Here is a 24386-nt window from a genome sequence, read left to right as displayed (position 1 = left end):
CTAGGCTATCAAGATGTACAATGGAATAATAGATTTATAAGACGGATAACCTTCCTGCCTAGAGAAGCTTGTTTAAAGGTGTTGTACAGATATATTAAACTATATGTAATTTTATACTAACTTAATGCTGTAGGCCTATACTGGAAGCAGTAAAAGATTACTGCCACAGCATTTGCAATAATAAAATGAGCTGGCGATCCAACATAACGGTGTCTGAGGAGTAAAAAAAAAGGTGGGGAGAAGAAAACCAGGGGAAAGAAGTTCTTTATGATTGCAAACTTTTTGCAATCTTAACGGCTGCCAACATTATCAAATAAAACCTTTTTTTTGTCATAAACTCTGCTTTAATTTAACAAATTTTGTTTCTGCTTTATTCCTCACAAGGTAAAATGCTGCCTTCTTTTCTTTACCTGGGTTTCTCATTGAAATGAATGGAACTGCATGCGGGAGTTTATGGTTTTCAAGAGAAACAAAGTCATCAGAATCTGACTCTTATGCTGAGCAGCTGGAGTGAGAGTCAGAAGTCAGAATGCGTTGCTGGTTGGTTAATGCAGTTCAGGTCGGGGTAAAATCAAAGTAGCTATCAAATTTGGATAGGCTGTAGCTGCTTGCGCTCTCTCAGGTCTGACATAGGCCTTAGCTAGACCCACCGGTTAGCCCGTGATGGAGGAGGAAAGATCTCGTGATGTGTTTCTCCTGAGATCCCTCCACTGTTTACACATGACGCCTGAGGAGCTCAGAAGGAGAGGTGTCGCACCCTCCAATTTTTTTAACTTAAAGGGGCAGCAGTGCACGACTGCTCGTGCGCAAACGGTAAGTAATTTAAATTACTTTCCCTGCTTCCCCCCCTTCCCCCGCAGCTATGCAGCTCCTGGCTCCTCATGAGGAATCACATGGAGCTGGGTCAACCCACGGCACCTGGCCACATGTTCCACGGTCTTGGGCTCAGCCCGGGACCACAGAAAAACCAGGGCCAAAGGGTAGGGTGAGATCCCAGGGCAAGGGAGGGATCATCCCTCCCTGATCCTGGGATCCCCTGTGCATCATGTGGATGTACAGGGACGATCCTGGGGATCACCCCGGGATAAAGCCCCATCTAGCTATGGCCATAGAAAGGACATGGGTGAGCTACCTGCAAAGGCCAATTACACATTCAGGCAGAGCTTCATTTGCCATGTTTGTGCACACTGCTAAAGAGACTAGTTGCATCTGAAACTGAATTGGTGGGGAAAGTGTAAAGAAACACAACATTGAGCAGGGGGTTGGACTCGATGGCCTTGTAGGCCCCTTCCAACTCTGCTGTTCTATGATTCTATGATTCTATGATTCTATGAAAGAGCAAGCCAACTTCAGCCTGCATATGGGCTTCTCTGTAAAAAAAAAATTGAGTAGAATCCAACTAACATCCTACTTAGCACAGACCCATTGAAATGAATGGGACTTAAATTAGCCATGACTAACTTAAGTCCCATTCGTTTCAATAGGTCTACTCTAAGAAGGCCTTTACTTGGATTCGACCCCTTATGTTCATTCTTTGCATTCCCCCTGCCCAGAAAGGCATTTTACAGCACAATCCTGTGCATGTTTACTTAGATCCCAGCAGGACTTGTGTCCAGGTAAGTGTGCATAGGATTGTAGCCTTTATCAAGTGCAACCAGGGCTACAGCCATTGCCCTGCCTCATTCATGAAATTTTAGCAGGGGTACAGATACGGATGTCGAAGAAATGGATTCAAATGAGATTGGATTTCTGTGAATCCGACCTACAGATTCTGCAATGAAGCGGCTTTTTCCAACTCGCCCAGACTCTATCAACTTGTGAACGATTTTTTAAAATATATTTTGAGGGTATTTGTGGAAGTCTTCCCTTGCACTAATCCATGTTAGCAGAAGTGCAGATTTGCAAACAAATGAAATTCTCATACAAAAATCTGATTCTGTCAACGTGCGGATGATGGAATGAAAGACACCTGACAATGCACAAAACACAGAATGGATTTAAGTCTATAAGAAGAGCCATGCAGGATTAGACCAAGGCTCCATCTAGTCCAGCACTCTGTTCACATAGTGGCCAACCAGATGTCGACTAGGAATCCACAAGCATGACATGGGTGAAATAGCACCCTCCTGCCCATGTTCCCCAGCACCTAGTGCACATAGGTTTACTGCCTCAGATAATGGAGGTAGCATACAGCCATTAGAATCTTAGAATAGCAGAGTTGGAAGGGGCCTACAAGGCCATCAAGTCCAACCCCCTGCTCAGTGCAGGAATCCACCCTAAAGGATGCCAGGATGAGAATAGACTGGTAAGGGGATAAGCATATTTTTGTCTAATAAGAGCAATAATATCTATTTTAAAGACTTTTATTTTTCCTTTTTTTCTCCTTTACTTTTCAACCAATTATATAAAACTGAAATTTAATTGATTTTTTTTAATTCAGAGGTCCTTCATAATAAAAGACTCTAAGCTGTAGCTTACTTAGCTTGTTGCTGAGGAACATGGATGGAAGGGTGCTGCTGCACTATGTCCTGCTTGCTCAACTCTGGCCGATGGCTGGTTGGCCACTGTGTGAACAGAGTGCTGGACTAGATGGACCCTCGGTCTGATCCAGCGTGGTGCTTCTTATGTGCTTAAACCCAGCACTGCTTGTCCTGTCCTTCATTTGAAACTTATTTAGTTACACATCAGTCAATTCATCATTAGAGTTGCTAAAGAATTAATGCAGATTGCTTTAATGTTACCCAGTAATGCTTTTCCAAGATTAAAATTTTCCAAAACACTAAACAGAAATTGTCTTTCCACTTGGTCGAATGCTTTCTCAATGTTAAAATAAAGAAACACTGCCTGCTTCTTTTGATATTTATATTCATTAAAAAGATGAATCCTCTTCCTCTTATTATCAGATATTGTGCAGTCACTAATATAATCTGACTGAACATAATTTACACATTGAGAAATAATTTTATTTTGTCTCTTTGACTATATTCCTGCATTGAGCAGGGGGTTGGACTCGATGGCCTTGTAGGCCCCTTCCAACTCTACTATTCTATGATTCTAATACCATATAGGTCTTGTAATCCGGATTTTACATAGAGATTAATAGGAAGATATTAAAATAGGATCTTTATCTTTTTTTGTAGAAATTCTAGAAATTTTCACTTTACCTATGGATCAGGGGAAATAGAAAAAGAATGGCAACAATTGAAAAGTTGTGCAAAAGAACATGATAATTTATCTTAAATGATTTGATACAATTCTGCCTGAAACCCATCTGGTCCTGGTTTCAACAGGGAGATTAAAGATTGTATTGAATGATATTATTCCACTTGTGTGAAAACCCTCTCCACTAGTATAAACCTTGTTCTTAACCTTGAGCAACAGACAAATTCTGTTTTGGGTTTTATTTGATGTGATACTCACCAAGCAGCCTTCTCTGTCCTACTGGACATCTTGCCAGTGCTCTTCACATGGATGATGTTTTGAATAAATGACAGGCATTAGTTCCTCTGGGAAACTTGGAAATACATTCCTGAATACTCCTTTGGCTTCACAGGTAAATTGGATATTCAACCTATGGGACGTCCAGTTTTTATGTATGTGCTCTAATTCTGATGGTACAATAATGGAGAAATGCTTTCTGTCAACCGATCCTATAACATTAGGAAATCCCCCGCCATCAAAGAAATCTTTGTTGATCAATGTAAGATCACCATCATCTGTTGGCATTATTTAAAAATATTTGAAAGAACCTACTAATAGAAGACTGTGAAATGCATGCTTTGAGAAACAGTTTTTTGAAATGAGCCTGCTGCTAGACCCTTAAGGCTGATAATCTTTCTTTGTATGATTAGGAATGATCCTTCATGTCTGCCTGACTGACTGCTCTCAGTTGTGGACACAGAATGTGCAGCCCACAGCCTGTAAAGATGCAGGCAGTCCTAATATGGGCTTGGCAGAGATCTCTGCTCTCTGTGCCAGATACATGTCCTCTGACATCCAAGGTGACATAGAGTAAGCCAATAAGTACCATGAACCATGAACCTGGGTTCTCACAGGGGTTGGAAGAACATGCAGATGAAGAGGGCACCTTTTGAAATCTATCTTTGTGCCCTCCTGGTGAGTGGATATAATTTCACCCCTATTCTCAGACTTGAAGAATGGGTCCTCAGCTGCACAGCCATCTCCTCAATTTCACAGAAGCTTAAAAATACAAAATCACAAAAGGATCATTTCCAGAGAGTGAGGCCTGCAGGAGAACCTTCTTAAGGCCTCAGATAGCAGCATCTCCCATGTTATCTAATGGGAAAAGGAACCTCAGGCAGTCCACAATTTGTGAGGTGCTGATCTGATTGCCTGAATTAGTAAACTCTGTAATCATCCCTCATTTGACTTTTCTACTGAGACTCTACTGGATGTGGAAAGTGCCTACAGTAACCATACCAGATATGCCTCTAACTACTGTGACTATACCTTATGTGACTGTACCTACAATGCCTGAGTCCTTAACAAAATTTGGGTTGGAGCTCAGGCCTGGCTGGATGATTCTATCAGTTTTGTTTTCTCCCCCTTTTTTTTGTTTTTTTAGTCTGATGTTCTTTCCAACCCATTTATCAAATTTGGATAAGTTTTTTTATTAAAAAATAAATAAACTGGACGAAATCCTCATCCATCCCTAGTTAGTACTACTCCTACACATTACAGAGAGCAATACTCTATTGAGCTCATTCTGAACTAAAGGGAGCAAGTCTAAAGGGTCTCCTCACTAATATCTGGAATGGCTTATGCCTGACTCTGACTCTTGATCTCTGTCCCAAACGTGTAGTGGAATCAGGGCTTACGGGGGCATAGTGCTGGTACTTTTTTAATTAGCAGGGATGCTAAAACCATCTTACATGGCTTGAGATCGCAATACCTGATAGAACGCCTCTCCCGACCTGAAAATATCTGGATACCACGATCAACATCTTGGGGGCCCTCCAAGTGCCACCTCTGAAGGAGGTTCGGAGGGTGGCAACAAGAGAGAGGGCCTTTTCAGTGGTGCCCCCCCCCAACTATGGAATGAGCTCCTCGCTCAGGCCCACTTGGCGCCAATACTGTCATCTTTTTGGCACCAGGATAAAACTGCCCTCTACTCGCAGGCATTTAATGGCATGTGATGAAGCATTTATGCCAGCCATCTAAACAGGTCTATTTTATTGAAACTATTTTTAGTTGTCTAGCTCAGCCCAGCTATCTGCAAGTTTGGTGTCCCCTTGGGGGCATGGCTATGTCATGATGAACCCCTGCAATTCAAAATCTACCTCTGTCCTTCTAGCATTTCTACGCCAGGAAAAATCCGACAACTTCACTGCAGCTTTCTGCTTCTATTTTCATCCATGATCATGATGTGCTCTCTTTTGTGAACCGCCCAGAGAGCTCCAGCTATTGGGCGGTATAGAAATGTAATAAATAAATAAATAAATAAATAAATAAAATTACACACACTTCCCTTCCTCCTCTCCTTTTTCCCTTTTAACTAGTTCTATATTTTTTTCATTTATACAGCTACAAGATGGCACTGTAGTCTGCCTCTTCTTATAGTGCAATTTCCTATTTTCATGCTGAAATGGAAAGGGGCTCTTTTTGTTACTAGGTGTGTGTGCGTGTTTTCATTACAAATTAAGCCGTGGGGATTCTTCCAAAGTATGAGAAAGGCACTGGAGGTTTACAGCATCAGCTAATCAAACCAGAATCTTCCATTAGTGGCCAGTCATGCTATGAATATCTTGTTGAAAGAAGCCCTTCAACTCTCTCATGTCCTGTAGCTGTCTTTTGTTTTATTCACACATACAATTACACCCCCTTGAGCCTCCCTACCCTTTTTAAAGATGCACGAAAGTAAGCAGGGCCACTCCATACAAGCTTTTCTCAGGGGAAAAATACCTGCTTTCCCCCAGAACATTCCATTTTGTTGGAGAGCACTTACAAGGCCCACTTCTCACATTTCATTTTTAGGAATGAAAAGAATCACACATTTTTAATAAAAGGTACTAATCAAAGACTCGTGATTGGCTTCGGCAGCCAGTTGACTGTGCAGTGGGTACTAGGGGTGTGCACGGACCCCCCGCTCCGCTTCACTTCCAGATCCATGATTTGCAGATCGGGCCGCTTCACTCCGCCCCTGCTCCACCCATGCCTGCTCCGCTCCGCTGCAGAGCTCCAGATCCGGATCGGAGCTCCATTTTTTTTCCCCATAGGCTTGCATTAAGCTAAAAAAGTATACAACTTTTTTTCTGTGAAAGTTAGAAACCTCACGTTTGGCACCATGACACCTCATGGAGGTATACACACGCACGCCAAGACTCAAGGCAATCCCATCATCCCCTGAATTTTGGGGAATTTATGAAAATCGGGCACCCCATTCACACCCCTTTCGATAGCTCCGTCAATTTGCACGTTAAAAACCTTAAACTCGCCACCATGATAGCTTATCCAGGGACACACACGCATGCCCAGACTCAAGGCAGTCCCATCATCCCCTGATTTTTGGGGAATTTATGAAAATCCAACACCCCATTCACACCCCTTTCAATAGCTCCGTCAATTTGCATGTTAGAAACCTCAAACTCGCCACCATGATAGCTTATCCAGGAACACACACGCACGCCCAGACTCAAGGCAGTCCCATCATCCCCTGATTTTTGGCGGGGCTTAAACCTGCAGACAGCTCAATGGGGCCATTTCAAAGGAAATCTCAACATGCCATGAATTGGGGAGTAGAGATAAACCTATATGAATCTTCTTCCACACTTGAAAAATGGATTTGGAACTTCCAAAACTCCAAGTGAGAGCAGGAAGGACTTCTCCCCTGAGTCAAAGCCACACACACACAACATCCCTGCGAGGCGGGCAAGGGAGGAAAGAGGGAAGGCAGGCAGGCAGCAGACATTTCTGGGGGCATAAGGAAGTGAGCCAAGGATAAGCCAGTAATGCATATAAAATGGAATAAATAAATAAATAAACAAAGGAGGGGTGGAATTAAAAGCAGCAGTGTTGCTGAATAAACAACAAGAAGAACTTTTTTAAAAAGGCTATATCTGTCTTTTACCAGCAATAGGGGGACGTGCCCAGGGGAGGGGGAAGCAGCTGCCAGTTCAACTCATGAAAGCCATTGCTTCACCACGAGAGCTGAGGAGTAGAGCTCTCACTTCAACTCATGATAGGCATTGCTCCACCGGGTTACTCACTTTGGAGGGCTCTAATTGCCCTCCAAGTACAGGAGAGAGTGGGGGCACGTCCACATGGGATGCCCTAGGGGAGCTCATCCCCTTGCACCACATCTTTTCAGTTGTTCCCCAAAGTTAGGGTGGGTAGCAGTGATCTCTTATTATTGGCTTAGTATATGATTTCAGGTTGTGTTTGTGCATTTGGTGGGGCTACTGTTTTAAAAAACACTGGGAAAAGTCCATTCAGACTAAGAAAGAGAAGTTCCCAGAATCCCAAGTTACCCATTTTGCCTATCCCCTCCTCCAACTTTGGGATCATGTGATCATGACCGGGAGTTGACTCTGCCCCTCAGCCCTTCGGAAAAGGTATTTTCCCGCCGGTTTTAAAAAAATTCTAGCACACGAACCGCAGCACACAGAGAGCTGAGAGTAGGCTCAAAATGACCCCTATCCATGACTCTCCAAGCACAAGAATTTTCAGAAAGATAGCTTCAAAAACAACACAGTTATCCCCCTTTCTTTTCTGCAATGCAATCCTATGGGCGAAATGTTTCAAGATGGCGATTAGATCGGACCGCGGAAACCGGAGCGCTCCGAAAATGGGTGCTTCTCTTCGCCCCTCTTCTAGGGGTCCGTGGTCCGCTTCTACTCCGCCTCTGGGCAAGGCGGAGCAGGCCAATTCGCTCCTGCTTCTGCGCTTCTAATCGGAGCGGAGCACATGCCTAGTGGGTACCAATCCTGCGTTTGCCACTTCATAATGTTTGGATTCACCCATTGTCCTATTGAAATGAGGGGACCCAACTTCTTAACTGTAGGATGGAACACAATCAATTAATTTCAATGAGCAGCCTTAACTGTCTCAGGGTTGTCCTGCTGGTTGGGTACCTTAGCATCCAACCTGAACATGGAAAATTGCTGTCACTTGATTTTCCAAAAGATTTGGTTTCATTTATCTTGGGGAGAGGGAGTGCTCTTATTCCCACTCATATATCAAAAACTGCTGAACTTTCCAAGAAAATGCTCCATTAGGCTATGACTAAGAATGTATAGTTTCAGAGCCCAGAAGGGAATTTTGCAAAGTTACAAGCAATTGAACATTTCCACTACAATTAATTGTGTGTCTAGAAAATGTACATTCCAGATAATTAAATATGCTCAGTATGGCATTATAAAATTATCATACTATTAAGTTTTTCAGAGTTGGTGGATACTCTTCTATAAAGATGAGTGCATTTCTACATTTTCTTACATGATATTAGGAAAGCGTACTAAACATCTTTACTTTCGGCTGGGTAGCATGAGTCACATCTTACGTTTTAAAAATGTCTTTAAAAAATATTTTGAGGAATTTATTTTTTAAAGGTGAAGGCACTGTGTGCTTAAAGGTCTGGAAGGAACTTCTGGTAGAGAGAGCAAGGAGTTTCATTCTTAGAGAATTTGTGACTCTTTTTCCATTTCAATTTAGGATTCATAAAGAAAACAGACCCCCATTTTGCATTAGAAATTGTAGGCCTAGGGAGGGGGAATCCAGATTAGGCCCAGTGTGTGGGGAGTTAAAGCCACATTAGGGTCATGATTCATATTGGGTAGGGGTGCGTACGGACCCCCCGCTCCACACCGAATTTTCGGATCGGCCCACTCTGCTCCGCGCCGCTCCGCCCATTCTCCGCTCCTCTTCACCGCGGAGCTCCAGCTCCGAATCAGAGCTCCGCAGTGAAGGGGAGTGGTGCCAGGTAAGGCCGGGAGAGGAGGGTGGGGGGGTTACCGGGCCCTGCCGCCGTTGCCGCCCGTGCGGCGACGGCGGCAGAGCCCGGTAAGGGACCAAAGGGGAGGGGGCCTTACCGGCCTCCGTCCGCGGTCCGTCGGCTTCTTTAATTGAGCCCGCGGTTCAACCAGGAAGTCTGGGCCGCAAGTGTGGCCCAGACTTCCTGGTTGAACCGCGGGCTCAATTGAAGAAGCCGAGGGACCGTGGACGGAGGCAGGTAAGGGAGAGGAGGGCGGGGGGTTACTGGGCCATGCCGCTGTCGCCACATGGGTGACAGCGGCTGCGGCAGGGCCCGGTAAACCCCACTTACCTTTCCGGCGGAGCTCCGGATCAAGATGAAGGATCCACCTTCACCTCGATCCTCTTCACCACGCTCCGCCGGCCCCCCAATCCTCTTCACCTCCGCCTTAAGGGCAGGCGAAGCACCCCGCTCCGCTTCTAATTCGCTGGTCCGATTAGAAGCGGAGCACATCCCTAATAATGGGGCCCTGCACCTACTCTAGAGTAAACATGAAGAATGAAAAAGACTTAGCTGCTAGCTATATTCTTAAAAGAATGTCTGGTTTGGCCCTATGTCTCCTGATAAGGCCTTGATACAGCTAGTTTAAAATTTGCTGGTGTGGGGTGCTTGCAGGTGGAGGCACTACCAATCAAAAGCCCCTGTGCAGCTAATCCATCTTTTCCTCCTTAACAAAAATGTTATGGGGTGGAGGGGAGAGATAGGGAGGGTTGCAAATGGAAGATGATGACATCTGGACTCCTTGTAATTTTCTGTGAGACAGAGTGATGGCACAATAAAAGCATCTGGAAGCACCTCTAGTAAATGAAATTGGGACAATGAATGAAGAAACCAAGGAGCCTTGAGATGACTCACATCTGCATTCCAGCATCATCAGGTACAGCACACCTCCACTGTCGTCCTGAGGGGAAGCTGTGGATGCATCTCTTCAAAGTCCCACTCTATGTATGGCATCCTGACAGGAGGATTATCTCAGGCACACAATGAAGCTCAACGAGTCAAGACCAGTTCAAAGCTGACTTCCCCACTCCCGCCCCCTGCAAATTTACCAGGTATTAAGACGAACACATTAAATAAAGTAGGTCTTTAGAGCCCTATTGAGCAGAAAATCAGAATGAAGGCTGCACACACAGACTCAGTGCTTTTTAAGAACATAAGAATTAGCATGCTGGATCTGACCAATGAATAATTCTTCAACGTCAGCACCATGCCTGACAGTGGCTGGCCAGATACCCTGAGGAAGACCATAACCAAAGCAAGAAACAATGGACATTTATTGTTTGTCACCAGTGACTGCTAAATAGAAGTATTCTGCTTCTGAGGGCAGAAGTTCCATTCTGAATTTTCATAGCTATTAGCCATCAATAAAAACATGCATAACCATTATCAAGATCAGTTATTTTTATTTTTATTGTATTGTATTATTACATTTATATCCCACCTTTTTTTCTCCTTAAAGAACCCAAGGCAGCATACATAACCCTCCTCCTCTCTGTTTTATCCTCACAACAACAACCTTGTAGGTTGGGCTGAGAGTCTGGCCGAGTGAGGACTAGAACACGGATCTCCCAACTCCCAGTCCAACATCCTAAAGGCTACACCACACTGGCTCTATGCCACATTGCTAGCCATCACAACATCCTTTGGCAATGCATTCCACAGGTAAGTAATGCTTTCCAGGAAGAATGAATTCTACAATATCCATTGACCAAGTCTGTTGCTATTTTCTGATGGTACTAATGAGATTTTGCAAAGTGTTTTGACCTATCCAGGCATTCTGAACAGGATAAACACACACAAGATGGCATGCACTAGCCTTGCCCTTCTCCTTTGTTGCATCCATTGGCCTCTAGTCAGGGAGGGTGACTGTTTGAAGAAGAGAGCCTCATCTATCCATGCAGGTCCTCCATGTGAGCCAGTAGGCAAATTTTACAGGGGTATGACTAGCACCCTCTCTCTCTTGCCGTGAGTTTGCCCTATTTAGGTAAAGAAACCTGAATAGGCCTTTTTGTCTTTCATACACATGATTAAATCATAGAAAGATTTCTCAGATCTGCTATCCATCCATTTTCTTTCACAAGACAAGATGAAGATGACATTCTGACCTTATTCTTGCAGACATTCCTCAGGAGATATTCTTTGCTGAAATATTGCAACCCATAGATTCCAGAATCTCTGCCAGGATCTACACTATGGCTTCTTTAAAATGGTTTATAATGGTATTGACAACTGTTGGGGCCCAGGACACACTCCGTATATAGTTTTCAAACCATTTTCAAAGTGTCATATCCTGCTTGGTATAGATCTTGCCTCTGTGTTCCAGAAACGTATGTAGAAGTGATTTATTGAAATGTAGTGCCTAAGACAGCAATCCTATGCTCTCAATAGAGTTTGTTCTCATGCCCTGTTGGCTCATGCTGACAGGACAGAAATAAGAGGTAGGTAGAGGTTAAAGTATTTTTCTTGTGTCCATGGATGGAAGAAAAATAATTCCCTCCCATTGCCAGCAATGGGAGGAAAACATTTAGAGATAGTCTTGGGCCCATGTAATATTTCCCAGAGATGGGGTTTGGTTGGGAGCTGGGAAGCTTAGGATCCCTCAAATCCTTGGCCAGTCTGTCCCTGTCCACTGGTGCATCCCCCAAATACCCATTCCCCACCCCAACAAGAGTTCTGACCTCATAGAGAGAACCACCATGTAGATGGGCACTCCGCCGTTGGGAAAACCCTTTTGAGATCAGAGCTCTTATGAGAAGAGTTTGTGCATAACCTGCAGTTAAGAGGTGGAAAAGTGGCGAGAGGCAGCTCAAGGTGTGCAGTGGGAAAGAAAGCGGTCACTCAGAGGTTGGCAACAGCAGTTACACATCCGCCCTCCACCTCAAAAGCAACTCAGCATTGCTTCTAGGAGCAGTGCTTGAACTGCTCCAACCTAACATTCTACATAGTCCAACACACAACAACCCTAGGGTTTGAATTTGTTGGCCTTGGTCTTGTTCAAGATCTCTTGCCGATCTAGGAATCTAATAACATACATTATCCACTATTAGGGGAAAAATTCTGAGCCATTTTAGTGATTAGTAAATCACTAAAGGAGTATGAGTATGGAAGGAAACAGCAGGTGGTGAAGCCCCTGCTTCAGGCAGCACCATGGGGAGCGGCACCAAATAGATGAAGACAGGAATTGTTGTCTGAATGGTGCAGCAAAACTTTTTAAAGTGTTGGCTTTAGTGGGGATACAGGTAGAGGGCAGCAAAATGCCTTTGGCCAACACTGCTTACGCTTACTGCATTAATGTTCTTAAATTCAATATATTATGTTGTCTGGGTAGATTTTCTACTTAATACTACCAACACAAGAAAACACAAATCCCAGTTTGAGCATCAGCTGCTGAAGCTTTTACCCTTCTAGCTGTTTCCTTCCTTGTATGCCCAGTTTGTAATGGAGCTCCAGAACTAAAAGGCCTGTGCTAGTCATAAATTCCTACAGATATAGTGGAGATGCCTCCCCCTTCTGGCCAAAGCTCAGAATGACTGACATCTTCTTTAAGGCCAAGGAAAGTTTAGTCAAATGTAGGCAAAAGAACAAAACCAAAATGTAAATCCAACGCAGTTCTCCCCACTGTGAAAATTACCAAAAAGGAGATGGGGAATTAAATCTAAAATGTAGATTTAAATAAATAAATAAATAAATAAAGATTCAACTTCTGCAGGAGCTCATTTACCAGTCCTCCTCCCCCATTCATTCACCACAGCAATCCAGTTCTACTTTATAGCAGGGTGGGGTAGGTAAAATGGACTGCTGTGGCACAGGGCACATCATGCACAGTTGACTCAGAGCTGTGAAAGCAACAGATGCACTCATAAACTGATAACCCTACCCTGTGAGCCAGAAATTGAACTCTACATGCATGAGACACAGGCGTACGCCTTGGGGATCTATTTATATCAGACCCCTGGGGCAAATCATCTCTTCTTGTCCTCTAGTATCTTCTATCCCAGATAAGGGACTTGTTCTAGTCCCAGTTGCCCTAAGGCTGCAGTGCTGAAATGAAGTACACTCTGTCTCTGGCTAGAGGACCCAAGGCCACTTGGAGGGTGCCCTCGCTGTCTTCCAGGGAGAACATCATGGTCAGGCAGAAACAAACATGACCCTGTCCAATGTACAGTGAAAGAGTAGCTGCATGGAGCTGTTGTTCCCAGTTACCCTGGGGCTGCAGAACAGAAGGAAAATATTCTCTGGCTGCATCCATTGACCTGAAGACTAAGGGCTGCTGAGTTGAGTGTGCACTTAAAGGTATGGTGGCCCACCTGTCCAGACAATGGACTCTGGTGGCTCTGATGTCGGTGGGCAGTGAATCCATTCTGGGTTTCAGTCAGAACCAGCCAGAACTTTAAAGGAGCTATCCAAGGTGCTGAAGACCACCACCCCACATAGGTTGAGCACTTTGGATAGCTGCTTTTATAGTTCTGGCTCGTTCTGACTGAAACCCAGAATGGACTCACTGCTCACCAAAATCAGAGCCACAGCCTCCACTCTGTCCAGATACTGTCAAGATTATTTAACTTCTAGAATTGGTGCTTGACTTCCTTTCTTTCCCGTACTTTTAAATTCTCCAATAGTCAATTAAAACAATGCATTAAAAACGTAACATACAAACTTTAAAACAAGAAATAACAGTACAGAGTAACACCAAGATAAAAGCAGCAGCAAAGAATAAAACCATCCCAGTGCATGAAGCCAAATTTTAAAAAATAGTTCACTTCTAGGGTTGCTAGATCCTAGTCAGAAATGTGATATGTAACCCATGTCAAGTGCTTCCATATTTTATATTTTATGCTGTAGCTTTGGGTTTTAATTTTTATGAACCACCTATAGAAACGAAATAGGTAAATGACCCCTAGAAATAAAGCTCCTTGACTAAAGAACCCACCTACTCCAGTTAAGACCACACCACCAAGCTGGAGAGAGGCAGCTTAGCAACATTACAGAGCTCCACTTCCCAAATGGCTGAGGAGTCAAAACAGAAATGCATCCTAGCCCTTCCGAGACCATATTTTTTAAAATTGTGCAATTTCAAACTGCTTTTTCTCTGACACTTGTACAATTTTTGAATACGAGTGCATGTTTGAGAATTTGTAAACATTTTCAGAAAACACGTTCACCTGCTCAGCTTGTGTTCAGTTGCAAATGGGGCATATTTGACATTATTATTATTATTATTATTATTATTATTATTATTATTTTGTATCTTACCTTTTTCTCAATAGTGGGACACAAACAAAATTCTTGTACATCCCTACCTTTTATATATTTAGTAGAAATGTTAAAACAACTTGTTGACTTCCTTTATAAATGAGACACATAGGTAACAATTTCTATGAGATTTTGAGGTACATGTTTTAAAGAAAATTGATCATTTTGACTTTTCAGTTTCTGGATCAGGAAAAAGCTGACTGAAACAACATCCTCCCTCTCTTCCACAGTCATTTTAAAATGATCTACTGTATTCCTTAGGAGATTACATGTCAACATCTGTTTAACCTTATCAGCAAGGTGATAGAAGAAGAAAAGGTCGAGAGCAAGTTTTCTCTGTATTCCATCTCTGTACCATTTGTGGTTTATTCGTTCAGTCGCTTCCGACTCTTCGTGACTTCATGGACCAGCCCACGCCAGAGCTTTCTGTCGGCCGTTGCCACCCCCAGCTCCCCCAAGGTCAAGTCTGTCACCTCCAGAATATCATCCATCCATCTTGCCCTTGGTCGGCCCCTCTTCCTTTTGCCTTCCACTTTCCCTAGCATCAGCCTCTTCTCCAGGGTATCCTGTCTTCTCATTATGTGGCCAAGGTACTTCAGTTTTGCCTTTAATACCATTCCCTCAAGTGAGCAGTCTGGCTTTATTTCCTGGAGTATGGACTGGTTTGATCTTCTTGCAGTCCAAGGCACTCTCTGAATTTTCCTCCAACACCACAGTTCAAAAGCATCTATCTTCCTTCGCTCAGCTTTCCTTATGGTCCAGCTCTCGCAGCCATAGGTTACTACGGGGAATACCATTGCTTTAACTATGCGGACCTTTGTTGTCAGTGTGGTGTCTCTGCTCTTAACTATTTTATCAAGGTTTGTCATTGCTCTCCTCCCAAGAAGTAAACGTCTTCTGATTTCCTGGCTGCAGTCAGCATCTGCAGTAATCTTTGCGCCCAGAAATACAAAGTCTGTCACTGCCTCCACGTTTTCTCCCTCTATTTGCCAGTTGTCAATCAAGCCGGTTGCCATAATCTTGGTTTTTTTGAGGTTTAACTGCAACCCAGCTTTTGCACTTTCTTCTTTCACCTTCGTCATAAGGCTCCTCAGCTCCTCCTCGCTTTCAGCCATCAAAGTGGTGTCATCTGCATATCTGAGACTGTTAATGTTTCTTCCTGCGATTTTAACTCCATCCTTGGATTCGTCAAGCCCAGCACATCGCATGATGTGTTCTGCATACAAGTTGAATAGGTAAGGTGAGAGTATACAGCCCTGTCGTACTCCTTTCCCAATCTTAAACCAGTCCGTTGTTCCGTGGTCTGTATAGAATCACCCAAATCGGAAGCATTTATTGAAAACTGTGATATGTTGTTATAGATATTCAAAATATATTGCATCAATAATTTGTGACTGAATAGAACTGCGATAGCTGCACTTTGCAACAAACTCTGATGTAAGACACAGGTATAATAGCAGCTAATTGCAGTATGAGTACTTTAGAAGAAAAGTTTTTAGAAGAGCCTAGTGGTTATATAGAAGTAATATTACTCCTTCCCCGTCCCCTCCAAACCCCCGCCACCAACAACGATTGGGTTGAAGTTTCTCCATTTCTGGTTTGTATTAATAAAGCTGTATAATCATATAGTTAGTCTCTTGCATATGTTTTTGCTTGCGGCTGCAGCATTGCATTATGAGTTTTCATACAGACATATTTCACTCTGGGCCAAATTGCATCATGGGGCTTGTAGTCTTAAAAGTCCTATGAACTTGTCATTGTTTATGTGAATACATATTCACATGAAGTCACCCCAATAACATGGTGAGATTAATGAGATGTGCCGAAGGGTTAATAACATTGCAAGAATATTATTCTCAAGAAATCATTATGCTCTTTGGTGTGATTTGCAAGCCTTTTTGGGAAAAGTCTCAGAAAACGTTCAAGCAGGGGAGCTCTTCTATAGTCAATAACCATTACGCCTTGCCGTTTCCCTCCTTTTCCTAAACTGAAGAAGTTGTGATGGGATGAAAACAAAATGGCAGCCAATGTGGGCAGGCAAATCGCCCAGAGAGCTTCAGCTATGGGGCAGTATATAAATGCAATAAATAAATAAATGCAATAAATAAATGTCATTGGTAATGATGGACATATTTACCCAACTGAATTTGCTATTTACTCAGAAAGTAATGAATTCATCCACATGAGCTTGGACTAGGCTTCTCCTTTAATACAACATCTCATTCCATGTGTACAAGTTTTTGCACATGTGCAATATCAAGCTACGCTTTGTGAGCTGTAGTTTGTGCGTAGTGCGGCATGCTGCCATGCATCACCACATGACGTAGCCCATTTCTGATTGGTGACTTACTTGTGTAATGTTGTCCTGTTATATTCATGCATCTTCACTGATCACCAGTATGGACATCAGCCCACAGCGCCCTCTGTCTCCTCAGAGCAAGAGCTGCCAGAGCAGCAGCAACAACAATCAGGGAAGCAGCTAATGAAACTATTTCAAGGACATTTGGGGGTGGGAGCAGTCTAGGTGGTAGGATGACTGAAAATTTAGGGGGGATCTGTACTACTTTATTGCACATGCTCCAGTGCTCACAATCAAGTCCAAAACTAACAGTGAATGTAATGCATCAATGCAGGCTTGCTACAAATAAGAAATAAAAACAGATGGGTTTTGACTAATGAGCCGACTAATTACGAAATTTGGTGGCATCACTAAAATTCAGTGGTACTTTCTGAGTTGACCTCTGAGCATGACTGGCGACTACATTACAAACTGGGATTTTGTGCACGGTAGTTTTCCTATTCCTACAGGGTGTCTGGAACCAGCTCTGGGCTGCTCCCCCCCCACACACACATCCCTGAAGGGGGGCAGGAAATGGGCAGGTGACAATGCTGACACAGAGACTTACTACTGAGCTGAAAGTTGGGGGTGGGGTGAATTTGTCTCATAATGGTTCTGGAATTTCTGATATAGGGGAGTTTATTCCAAAATCCCACTAGTTCTGGAATTTGTGCAACAGTAAACATCTATCAACACCTTTCCTCAGGTTATAGAAAAGGGAGTAACTATAGTTTATGATTATGAAGAATCATAAAGAAACTCTTCAAACAGTCAATGGATTCCAGCCACATTTTTGCCTTTAAAGGGGGAAGGGGATACATTACATGTGCTGCCCTCTGCCAACAAGTACTTTTAAACTTGATATAATTTTCTTTTCTTTCTTTCTTGTTTGTATAATTGTCTATGTATCTGGAAAACTAATAAAACATTGTTAAAAACCAATAAAACCTTTCCAGTCCAAGGACAAATTGTAGCAAATTTGTTGACATTGGGTTTATGGTTAGATCAGGGCAAGTCCTAAAAACTAGTATTTCTGGAACAAGATTCAGAATTTCTGCAATCACAACATCAGCTCCAGTTCTTGATCAATATGAGTAGAATGTCTCATTGTTTTCCATTCTGTTCTTCCTGATGAACAATTATGTGAAACTTGTAGGATTCCTTTGTACCAACCTGAAATATTCCAGGAAAACAGCCTTTCCGAACCTGGTGCTCTCCAGATGTGTTGGACTACAACTCCCATCAGCTCCAACCAGCATGGCTATGCTGATTGGGGAGGGCACCAGATTCAGGAAGGCTGCAATAAAAAAAAATTACCTGTGTCAGCCTGCCTGCCCTTTGAGATCATCATCCAAATCCCTACTCACATGTCCACCTGTGAGGAGAACTAGTTTGGTGAATACAAAGGAGAGGGCTTTTTCAGGAGTAGCTCCACATATGTGGAATGCTTTACCAATGGAGGTGTATCAGGGCCCATCTCTGCCAGTCTTTCAAAAGTCCTGAAAGTAGGGTGGAGTCCTAGGCAAGCTTAGTAAAAAAAAAAAAAAAAATCCTAGAACTCCCAGCATGCCCCAGCCAGGATGACTAGCTGGGGCATGCTGGGAGTTCTAGGACTTTTTTCTGTTTAAATATGTATAGGATTGTTCTTTTACTTGTTTTCTACTGTGTTCTCCTAAACAAAATTTCATTGGGTTGTTGCATTTATAAAACAGTTTTTGCTATATTTATTGTACCTCAGTGCTTTTACTGGACTGGATGTGTTTTAGTGTTACTTCTGGTTCTCATTTGTTCTTAATTTGTAATATTACAGTTTTATTTTATTTTTTGAAGTTGATATTATTTCTGTTTGGCTGGATCCAGACTCTATAGACAGGGGCAAATCATGTGTACCCTTTTTGCATGAACACTGGCACAGAACCTCAGATTATGTTAATAAAAAGTCTTTTTTCTGGTTTAATGGCTCATTACATGGACACGTTGATTTTAAGGGCTTTTTCTTGTCACGCTTGCCAAAAATGGTGGATATCGGTGCACTGTAAAATCTGAATGACAAACCACCACTGGTCAAGCACATAGCACAACTGTGTCGGTGAGCTGCGGTGAATATCTGTCGTCAGTAACAGAAGAGGCTTCAAGCCCTTAGGATAGCTCTAGATTTTGCTGCAAAGCAATGCGGGTCTCAGATTCAAGCAAAGTAATGATATTGTAAAAAGATGTATTTGCTTCCCTTTCCCGGAGGTGTGCTGAATTTTGCAAGACATCCATCTGACCACTAGGCCATTGTGTTGTGTGTGAAAGGGGAGGGCATGGTGTTGGAATGCAGATGTTATAGATTTCAAAGCAGCAGTCACTGAGCACTCTGTTAAGCCCAGTGTATTTGCAATCTTTGATGTGAACGTAAGTGGAAGTACTCCACACAGAGAGAAAGATTCAAACGCTTTTGTACAGTAGATGCATTATCTGCCAATTGCGCTACATAACTTTATTGCTAGCAGTCTGCTTTAGGTGAGGGTAACAATACCGCCGTTAAGAGTTTACGCTTTGCCGTATCCAAAACTACCTCAGGAACACCTCCGTGACTGCCGACATTAAATTTGGTGTCCCGTGAAACGCTCTCTTCCTCTGTAAGTGTTACAGCATTCCCTTCGCATACCTACAGACGGCCAAGAGCTTTCAAAATGCATTACTATGCAAATATCTTGGGTCCCTTTACTACACATTTATATTGCAGGGTAATCAATAAATTATTATTTCAATATTTATTGGAATCCCAGAATAAGAAAGAAGACAGATTACACAAATCCATCTTGGTTGATTAATGGCCACTCCCGCAACAGGCATACGCTGATGGAGTGGGTCAGTATGCAGACTATATTACTGAATATTTCAGCTGGGTTGTAAATATAGTATCTGTTTCTCTTAGGGACTGTCACACTGAGTGCAGTATAAAAGGCTATAAATTTCAACAGATTAATTAACTCTTTGGTTACTGGAGCTGTGTGTCACCTATCCTGGCACCTAATAAAAAATCCTTTAATGCCAAGACATAAAGAAGGGCCTCTTTGGAAATGAGTTATTAACAGCATTTTGTGAATAGATGGAGAAATTGTAGCCCGGCCATTTAAGTGTCATAAAGTGCAGGAAAGGCTGCTAGAGGCCTCAGAGGAATGCCAGGCAATACCATAACAATCAAATCTGAGATGGAAGAGGGATTGAGCTGTCCACTCAGAATTTTTATATTGTCAAAGAGCAGCGAGGAAATAATGTGATCAAGAAGTGAATTAACCTTGTGTGTGGAAAGAAAGGGGATGATCGGATGGAAAAGGCAGTAAAGTAAAAATCACTCCATAATGCCGACATTGCCAGCTGGTCATCAGGGGGCCCTAATGTCTGCAGGCTCTCAGAGAACAGAGCCAATCCTCTAAGTACCCTAAACCCATTACCTACATTAGGTGGTAATTGGAACCCATTTATTCATGTTTTTTAAGTTCTTAAGGGGTTCCACTCTTGCGCACCCGTAGCACATTCATTTCAACAAACAGTTTGTCTTAAAAAAAAATCTCGTTGAAAAGGCCACCGGAAGCATTCTATGGGGGACAATTAATACTCCGCAACGAATGAAAGAATTATGTCCAGAATAAAAATGTGAATTCATTAGCCTATCATACCACTGTATTTAATCCAGTTTTGTGGACAGTGTTGCTCAACACCTCTAGCCCAACTGCTCTGCTGGCAATAAATCCTCAAGGACCATTACTACAGTTTATTTGATCAATCTGAATGTGAGAGCTATATCAGAGGGATAGATGCTCAAACCCGACCCCATGAAACTGTTTCTGTCTCAATGCCTCTGCAAAACAAGTATCAGAAAGCCCAAAATTTATTCAACAAAAGGGGTATGCACTTAGATGTTCGCTCATGAATATGCAAAAAATTAATACAAAGGGTTCAGTCAAACAGCCAATTAACACTGTGGAATCTTATGCGTGTTTTATTAGAAATAAGTCCCACTGTGTTTAATGAGACTTACTGCCAGGTAAGCATACATAGAACTGTAGTAATATACTTGAATAGTATATATTGTGGATTTCAGCAAAGTATGTCTCCATTGCGTTGATAGTTTATAGAGGCCATGGGGAAGGAGTGGATGGAAAACTGGGTTACACACCAGGCCGCAACATTTTGCTGCAGGACCCACTATTATATAGTAAAAGTGCACAAATGAAGCCCAGATACTCATGGTCACTAAACTGGAACCACTATAAGATGGGCCATAAACCAGTGTATAAATTGTGTCCAAATTATCTAGTGTGCAGCCTGATCCTTACTTGGAAGTAAGTCCCACTAAGTTCAATGGACTGGAACCACAGGCAGCAGTCACCCTCTAGTTCCATTGAAATCAAACAGATTTCAGACTATATTTCACATGATATGGATGTGTGCACATGACATAATACGATCATTCAGTTTTCATTATCTATTTATAACTGTCACATGCCCAGATCTTGTAGTACTATAACCCACATGGCCAACCTACATCATGGGAACCTCAAATGACACAGGAAATGATTGTGGCATAAAACCTAAACAGGACTAAATTTTACTTGCATTCAGTGGAGGCTGGTGGCTCCAATTTCAGTGGAGCTGTGAATCCATTCTGGCTTTCAATCAGAACCAGCTAGAACACTAAAGAAGCTATCCAACGTGCTGAATCCTATCCCCAAATCAGTTTCAGCACCTTGGATAGCTCCTTATTAGCTCTGGCTGGTTTTGTCTGAAACCCAGAATGAATCCACAGCAAAACTGAAATTGGAACCACCAGACTGTACTGCTTTCCAATGCTGTGCTGCTGCATCTTCCCTGCCTCTGAATACTAGGGGCAAAATCACAACAAAGCAACGCCTGCTAGAGTGGAATTTACCTCATACTTTGGACTTGACTTTTGTCCCACTCACCAAAAAGATTCGCAGCCACCTTATTATGGTAGCCTGAGAGGGCTAAGTGTGCCCTCATCAGATATTTGGAAACAACTACAGCAATGCCCAAACTAAATTATTTTTTTTACTCTCTGAGAAAAACAAATGACCAAAAGGCTAGCTTATTGATACTTATTAATCTCTACTTATTCAACTCTAAATATACTTGCCCCTTTTTCATTTTAACCCACACCAAAGTGCAAGATGGGAGGGATTTATGTATGTTTCTGAGCCCAATTCAAGGTGCTAGTTTTAACCTATAAAGCGTTACATGGCTTGGGACCACAATACCTGACAGAACACCTTTCCCAACATGAACCTACCCAAACACTAAGTTTAACATCTAAGGTCCTCCTCCGGGTGCCTACTCCGAGGGAAGTTCAGAAGGTGGCATCACGAGGGAAGGCCTTCTCTGTGGTGGCCCCCCAACTGTGGAACAACTCCCTGACGAGGCTCACCTGGTGCCGACATTGTCATATTTTCAGTGCCAGGTCAAGACTTTTCTTTTCTCCCAGGCATTTGGCAATATGTAATGACCCTGGGTCTGTTCTTTCAGCTCATCATTTCTAAAGTTGATATAGTGGTTTTAAATGTATGTGAATTTTGTATGTTTTTGTGGTTTTTAATTTTTGTATATTGTTTTTAAATGTTTTATCTTATGTGACCTGCCCAGAGAGCTTCGGCTATGGGGCAGTATATAAATGCAATAAATTATTATTATTATTATTATTATTATTATTATTATTATTATTATTATTATTATGCATTCAAATATACCGTAAGCCCAGATTCTCCATAGAAATAATATGGGAGGACAGTATTGTGAGATGCTTCTCATGTTCCTGAGCCAGGTTAAGTTCCAGGGGCAACATTTCAGGATTGGAGAGCACTGGAGACTTCTAGTTACTCCCAGTCTAAATTCTAAATCACATGATGAAACTACATGCATAGAGCAGGCTCTCTACCTTTCAAGCTCCCCCTCCAATATGGAAGGCAATGGGGGGAGGCACAGCAGAGGGGCTGCAGCCAGCATACTACTTGCTAGTAACACTACACATATATAAACTATATATGAAGCTGAGGTGGAGAACATGTGGCCATCCAGAGGTTGTTGAAGTGCAGCTCCCAACAGCAACAGCCCAGTGGTTAGGGATGATGGGGGGTTTAGATCTCCAGTTGTTGGAAGTTGACTACAGGTTCCCTGACACTGTGGTAATGTATAAATAAGGGTAAAACAATCTAAAAATATATTGTATCATTGTTTTTAAAACAAATTTTCTCTGCCATGAAAGGCATTAGCAAGCCCATGAAAGCTCATGAATTATCCCCATGTCTATTCCAGTTAGACACAAATATGTATTTATCACTAAATAAGCAAAAATTAATTTTGCTTGTTTAGTTATAAATATAATATATTGCTTTTGAGTGCACTTTTGATTTACCTAATTCCCAGTTGTAAAAAACCATTTTTCCAATATAAAAGCAAGGTGAACAGAATGCCTTGACCCAAAATATGAACTAGTTCAGCAAGAAGAAACTACTCAGATGTGGAAATGACATCAATATTCCTTTAATACAAAGTAAAGGGGAGGAATGAAACGAGTCTTTAAAAACCTGGCGCTCATGTCCATTACAGGCAAATATAACTTTTCCCTCAGATTTTTTTTTCACAAATTTGTAGACAGATTTTCTCTGAAAAAGTCTCCAAATGGGCTTTTCTTTCACTATCATCTTAAGTGCCCCAAAATGATCTATATAAGCAAATAACTCTTTACAACTCTTTCTTTCTGATGAAATTATGGACATTATCACCTCTTGCAAATAGAACTGATGCTTGTTCTTTATTCCTTCCCTTTGAAATATTTTCATCATTCACAACCCAGGTTTGTATGACTCATTCCTCTTCCATTTTTACTGCTTTATAAACAACTGATCAAGTGGACTTTAGTCAATCAGTTGATTACATCTGCATATATTTGCATATTAAAATATACTTTCTTTGTGATGATGCATGCACATGTAGCAGCAAAGTACCTTGGAAGAGGCATTTTTCCCTCTGAGCGTCATCAGATGAATGTTTTATCACACGCTCACTATTGCCCACTGACAAATATTTGCATGTCCTTTAGATTACTAAGAGCCTTGTGTGGCACAGAGTGTTAAGCGGCATTTACTGCAGCTGAAACTTTACCCATGGCCTGAGTTCGATCCCAGCGGAAGCTGGTTATCAGGCTGCCGACTCAGCCTTCCATCCTTCCGAGGTAGGTAAAATGAGTACCACGGTGACTGGTAGGGTGACCATATGAAAAGGAGGACAGGGCTCCTGTATCTATTATTATTATTATTATTATTATTATTATTTATTTATATAGCACCATCAATGTACATGGTGCTGTACAGAGTAAAACAGTAAATAGCAAGACCCTGCCGCATAGGCTTACATTCTAATAAAATCAGCATAGAGCCATTAGGACTATATCTTTAACAGTTGCATAGAAAAAGGAATTTCAGCAGGTGTCATTTGTGTAAATGGAGAACCTGAAGAAATTCCGTCTTCATCACAACAGTTAAAGTGCAGGAGCTATACTAGAGTGACCAGATTTAAAAGAGGGCAGGGCACCTGCAGCTTTAACTATTGTGATAAAGAGGGAATTTCACCAGGTTCCCCATATATACAAATGACACCTGCAGAAATTTCCCTTTCAATACAACTGTTAAAGATACAGGAGCCCTGTCCTCCTTTTCATATGGTCACCCTAGTGACTGGGGAAGGCAATGGCAAACCACCCCGCCAAGAAAACTGTCCCTCTAGGAGTCAGTAATGATTCAA

The sequence above is a fragment of the Elgaria multicarinata genome, chromosome 7, assembly GCF_023053635.1.
Source record: "Elgaria multicarinata webbii isolate HBS135686 ecotype San Diego chromosome 7, rElgMul1.1.pri, whole genome shotgun sequence".
In the NCBI taxonomy this organism is placed as follows: Eukaryota; Metazoa; Chordata; class Lepidosauria; order Squamata; family Anguidae; genus Elgaria; species Elgaria multicarinata.
Note: the sequence above shows the minus strand (reverse complement) of the source record.